Source organism: Dermochelys coriacea, chromosome 9 (genome assembly GCF_009764565.3).
Source record: "Dermochelys coriacea isolate rDerCor1 chromosome 9, rDerCor1.pri.v4, whole genome shotgun sequence".
Lineage (NCBI taxonomy): Eukaryota > Metazoa > Chordata > Testudines > Dermochelyidae > Dermochelys > Dermochelys coriacea.
This window is the reverse complement of record NC_050076.1, coordinates 100,569,005-100,575,365: the sequence shown is the minus strand read 5'-3', so window position 1 is coordinate 100,575,365 and position 6,361 is coordinate 100,569,005. Positions and strand designations below refer to the sequence as shown.

The 6,361-nt window shown below is 41.3% G+C and overlaps 1 protein-coding gene across 2 annotated transcripts in view; it reads right to left on the bottom strand.

Moving 5' to 3' along the window:
- GPC3 (glypican 3) overlaps positions 1-6,361 on the bottom strand; it is a 282,585-nt gene that overhangs the window by 210,827 nt on the left and 65,397 nt on the right. The gene's annotated exons all lie outside the window — the stretch shown is intronic.

Here is a 6,361-nt window from a genome sequence, read left to right as displayed (position 1 = left end):
TGCAGGATAACAATTTGTTACTTCTTAAAATCTTGTATTGAAGCTATCAGCAAAAAGCAAGACAATAAATCTTGGGCTTAACCATTGTTTCACACACAGAGGCAAAAATGATGGCTGGACTGCCTAGATAACACGTTCATGTTCTTAAACTATATGGAATTCTTCCAGATGAGCATTTCAGATCTTTCTGTTCACCATTAACCTATACATTCCAGTTCTGAAGATGGTTTTAAGGTTTAATTTGGTAATGTTAAGGAAAATCTGAGCATAGCCCACGTCACTCACTGCAGATCCTCTGCTGGTGTAAATCAGCGTAATGTCCTTTCCCTTTTAACTACCAGCTGGGGATCACACCTCCAGAGCCCACTATCATAGTGGAAGAATGGTGCATATTATTTAACATGATACATCCAAACTTCTTAACATTAAGCCCCTTCCACCAGCCACAGCCATGTCAGCGTCAGAAGCAAAGAAATTAAAAGGAAATGGAGAGGAAAGAAGAAGAAGAACGTGGAGATGCAACTCAGCTGCCCCATTCTGGGCCAGCATTTTGCTCTTTCACTCCTCTTATCCCAGTGTATGCCACTCATTTTGTGCCACAGCAGATCCAGAAGATTTATAGAACTTAGGCCCACAAGAGACCTTTGTGATCACCTAGTCTGACTGCCTGAACAACTGGCAATGGATCATCTCCCAACGATTCCTGTATCAAGCCCATGTCACACTGGACATGAGCATCTCTTTTAGAAAGACACCCAATCTTTATTGAAAGTTCAACTTTTGTAAGCTCCAAGTCCATTCCTTTGGGGCTTTTTCTTTAGTAAGCTCCCAGCAGGGCAGGGTGAAAGAGGCAGCCGCCCAGGGCTCAGAGCTGGCAGGGATGCAAAAATGGGGCAGCAGCTGGGGCTCCCCTATTAAGCCGGCCCATCTCCCCCTTCCCCTGCAGCACTTGGCAGCCCACCTCCAGTGGGTCCCCTGCCACAGCACCCCCTCCAGTGCCCTCCAAATACCCCTTCCAGTTCCTCCTTCTCTAGAGTTGCTAACCCTCCAGGATTGTCCTGGACAATTCAGAAATTAAAGATTAATCTTTAATTAAAGACAATGTCATGTGATGAAACCTCCAGGAATTCATCCACCCAAAGTTGGCAACTCCATCCCTCTCCTCCCCCCAGCAATGTCCTCTATTTTGGAACTTGACCCTAAAAGTATTATTGGGTCTGGAGGATGTATGGCTAGTATTCAAACTAGACAACATCAACAATTTCACAAATTATTCTCATGAGATTTTTGCCCTTAAGATGGTAGAAATTCTATGAGAACAGCTGTCCTTGTGAAGTTCTGATTACATCTAAATTAAAACCCAAAAAAGGCCATCTTCTCATCTGGGATCCAGACAAGCACCCAGAGATCCAACATGCAGGTTCTGGGTTGTGCCCATTTCTTTGTGCCACACTTTCGAAGACATAGCTTAGGCTCTGACATCAAAGCAACAGGAGTGAGACCCACAGCCATGGATCTCCCACTCACAATTCTCTCCATTTCCTCTCCTCCAGCACCACCCCACCCAGTTCTCAAGTGTTCCACTTAGCATACCTTCACCTGGAACACCGTGGCAGTTGCACTGGTGCTCAGACAGGTGGTGAAAGCTGATCCGGCTAGCAGTTAGATTGTTTCCTATACCTGCTTTCAGGGGAAACTAGATTTTCCAAAATAAAATGAAGTTTTCAACTAGAAAGAGAAAATCTGAGTCCTTCATGACTGACATTACACTGCTGTGTCATTTGCATTAGATATACTGCACAAGTGGCTCTGTTCCCAAATAAGTTCCCACTGCAGTTCTGATACTTCTGTATAAAATGAATATTGGTGATTCGACTCAATGATCTTGACACGGTTTTGTATTACTGTATGCTATGCCAATTGATTTTTTAATTTTGAACTGGCATTTTGTAAAAGCAGTTAAATAATCAAGGCTTTAGTTATAATAAAACCACTTTATAGCTAAATTGTTGCCACTTACATTCAATTGTTTGGATTTGGTTTTTTGATGAAAAATTGTCCTTTCCTAAAACAATGTAGTTCTGCCACATTTAGAAACATTAGGCTATTTACATCTTTATTACTAAAACCATTGAGATGTACAGTCGACAGAAAAGGTTGTTCAATCAACAAGGACCAAGTGAAGTGAAAAAGCATTAATGTTACATTTCAGGCAATTATTGCAAAATTATCAAAATTCCTATGTATCTAATTTTTGCAAACACAACAGAATTTATATTACATAGATCCCTGTTTCATTAAGATAATATGATTTGTAATAATATGGGAAAAGTGAAATAGAATCCAGTCTCTGAAGCATTGCTTTCCCTAAAGGCATATCAGTGTACAAAATGGGGTTTCCGGCACAGCACTTGTAATCTCAGAAGCCACTGCACCTATTAAACACTTAGTAGGCTCCAGGAGTAAGACAACACCAGAGACAACACAGTCCCAAGCAAGATAAAAATCTTATCTCTGCTTTAAGGATTTGAATGCTGTTTTAGTTCCATTTAATGTTTTATCTCTCTGGAAATCCAAACAGGCAAGAATGTGTTATCACACTGAACCTCTAAGGAACAGAGCAGTGAGTCTCTGCACTAAGCTTGATATGCAAGCAGTCTGGAATTTGTGATTGGTCTTTCATAAGGAAAACTGATAGCCTGGTGCCACTTACACTGCTAAATGTCTTGGCTATAAAGTTGTTGCATCCCATACATTTTCACAGAGCATGTATCCAAATTGAAAAAAAGTGGCTTGACCTCAGAAGCAAAGCTTAACTTTAAGAGCACCATCACATTAACTTGCCAGAAGGGGGAGGGGGGGGGGTTGTTTGTTTAACAAGGAAACAAATGAAAAGCTTTAAATCAGGTGGACTGCTGTAAATGGAAAAATCTGTTTGACTGTTAATTGTTGCTTAAACAAAAGATTTGCTCTTACCAGAATGCAGGAAACCTTTGTTATCCTCCCAATGGAATACCAAATAAAGTACAGATGAGGATTTAAAAACCACATCATTTAAACTATCAGTTGCAAAACTTCTGACACAAAAGAGAAGTCCTTTTAAAAATATATCCAATTTTCAATTGCAAAAAATGCAGTGGAACATAAGCCTGATAAAAGGTGCGCAAAGCAGACCGCAGAAACAGGAACCTGTGGTGCTAATTTTCAACTGGTTATTTGAGGGGCTCCCCATTTAAAAAAAAAACCTACAAAATTTCTCCATTATGTTCAAATCGTTAATTAAAAAGTATAATAAAAGAGGAACAAATATATGTATATGAGCTGATTAGAATGAAAAAACTCCATTAGGAGAAAAACAATAGGAACTGTCAGAGTAATATTCAAAGAGGATACAAAACCTGTGATAGACAGACACAGCTTTCCTGCTGATTTGTGTGTGTGTGTGTTTTCCCCTCAGTCATTCACCTTCATTTTGTTTTTCCACGTGTTATAAGAGGTCCATCTTTCTCACAGTGCTAGCTATCAAGCAAGTAGCAATAGACTACCTGCAAAGGCCTCGATTCAGGAGAGCACTTAAGCACGTTTATCTTTAAGCGTGGCCTTACCTGAACTGAGGCCTGGAGGAATTAATGAAGAGCCTCCAGAATGGAATATTTATGGAGCAGTGGCTGGGAGCGCCATACTGCACACACATAAGGTGTAAGACAACACTGTCCTGTCTCCCTTCCCCAAGGAACTTGCAGACGAAGCACCCGAACCTGCAAACTCTCCAAAAAGAGCAGCCATTGACTTCAATGGGAGACCAATATATGGAGAACTTTATGGATTAGGCCCTAATTTGGGCCACACCAATAATCATAACACTCCAAATCACACCTCCAATTGGCAAGAGAGCAGATATCTTGGAGAGGGTTTACTTCTCTGTCATTCACCTCACAAAACTGTTTAGTTAGGCCCTCTACAAAAAGAGGATCCCCTCTGCTGCAAACAGTTCTCCTTGGGAGTCAAAGTAAAGGCACTAATGTCCATCCCATAATGCCCCGGGGAAAAGGCTGTATTTCACTTTATTAACATACATTTAATATGAAGAGCATGATTTCCATTTACATTGCTCCTGCCATGTAGAAGGCCCTCCAAGTGGGTGCTAATGTAAATGATCCACAAATTAAGACCCTTTTCACACTGCCAGAACAGTGTCAAAGGGGACTTAAAGGAAATAAGAATCAGGCCATATATTTTCATGCTGGCTTTTTTATTCAGATGTAACTAGTTCTCCAGGAATTTGGATGAATTATATGGATTGAATCACTGCAAAAGAACACAATAAATGTTGAGTTTTGAGCAGCAGGGTAAAGACTGAAATGTGCAGACAGCATGTATGGTTTCCAGTAATACAAAGGGCCAAATCTTTCCATCCTTGCTCTGGGAATTGAGAGAAGACTGCAGGATTTTGTCCATCACTTGCAAGTTAAAATATTTCCTTTAGAAAAAGGAGAGTTTAAAAGAAACACAAACAACAAAAGCCAAAAGGTTTGCATTTTTGACTCATTTCACTGTCTTGGCTTCATTTCCATTCGTTAGCTGTAATGTCAAGGAAAATTATATGATGATGTAATCCCCAATTGTAACACAAATCTTCCCGGACATGGTGGTAATGATAAACACCAGCATTTAGTAAGGCGTAAATGCCTCCAGGGAATCTTGTGGGAGCATATTGAGCAGAGCCACTATCGCACTTCAACTATGGGAGCAGGTTCTCCACACCACTCTAGCTGGGGTATAGCACTTCCCCCCCAAACATGGCCCATTAGGGCAGCATGCAGACCCACATTTGCACTCAGATAGCACAACTGACTTTATCCTGTGCACAAGAATCGGGTGCTGCCTCTCTCACTTTGCATGTAGACAGAGCTGTGATTCTACCCTAAAATCTTATTCACCTCGAACACTCCAACTGGGTCCGAGTTTCAGCTCTCAGAGAGCAGCATTAAAAGGCCATTTTTTATTACAAAAAAATAGATACAAAACCCAAAACAACTTTCATTTCGCATTCCTCTCAAAACAGCTTTGTGTCTCATACAATTTTCTGAAGTAAAACATATTGAAAACACATTTAGCTGCCATGTGCAATTAACCATGCGTAATCAGATCACAAGCCTGTAGGCCTGCCAGTTTCTTGCTGAGTTCCCCACAACTCAGGAGGCTCTGGTCTCCCTTGATGCGCATGCATAATTCTCTTTAGCTTTAAAACAGGCACAACCGAGACAACCACGGGGAGAAGGGAAGACAAGAGAGGAAAGGGAGAGATTTTAAAAGGAAGAGTGCTTATAGTAGTAATTTCTGGGATAATAAAGCTGGCTGAGGAAATCTGCAACAAGACTTCTGGATGTTCTATGCACATGTAGACACAGAAATATTACTGTCTGTGGAATAGGCACATGGGGTGAGGAGAACTATCTGGAGTTCCTGAGCCCATCAATAATGACCACACATACTAGCCCACCCTCTCCCATGGACATTTATTCAAGCTGGAATTTGCCAAGGTTTTTACAGAAACTGGCCACAGAATTTCAATGGGGGTTGAGTGCTCAGCTCCCTTAAGCTCTTTGGAAAATCCCTGATTTATTTAAATAGATTCATAAAACATGTCCCCCCACACACCTCCGGTCCCATGCTCTGGGCAGAATGAACATAATTTATTTCCACAATAATATCTGATGACAACTGTGCAAAAAATAGAAGACAAAGAAAAATAACTAAAAACTTAAGAGAAAAAGCTATAAAATTAAATGAGGTGCAGCAAGCTGCATGGCTCAACTAGCAGACACGGCAACACTCCAGCTTAAGCTGCAGGCATTTGAGAAGGAACTGCTATCCCGCTATTTTAGCATGTTAGCCTGATCAGAGCTAACACAGGTATGTCCCCTTGACCTGGAAGTTACACCTTCAGTTCCAGTGTAGACACCAAAAACATCACCACTTCCCTGAGAACTTACATTTTCCCGGGAGATCTCCCAACCAAGATCTGGACTGGCCTGACCCTTTATATACGAGACAATCACTTCACACAGTGACATGGATATAGGCTAGGGAAAAAGACACACACACAGAGAACCATAATGGGCCCCAATCCTCCCACGTGCTCCATATATAGTAAGTCAGTTTCTAATACTGAGCATTTACAAGACTGGGCCCAACATGGTATTTTCACTGATGAATACAAATGGCTTGATATTTTAGTTCAATAGCACCAAATAGCTACAGCTGAGCAGCTTTGTCCTCATCTTGCATTGACGAGAAGACCTCCTACCTGTGGTTTAGTGCTCTATGGGTTGCATCTCACTCTCAAGCCAGCGTGGGC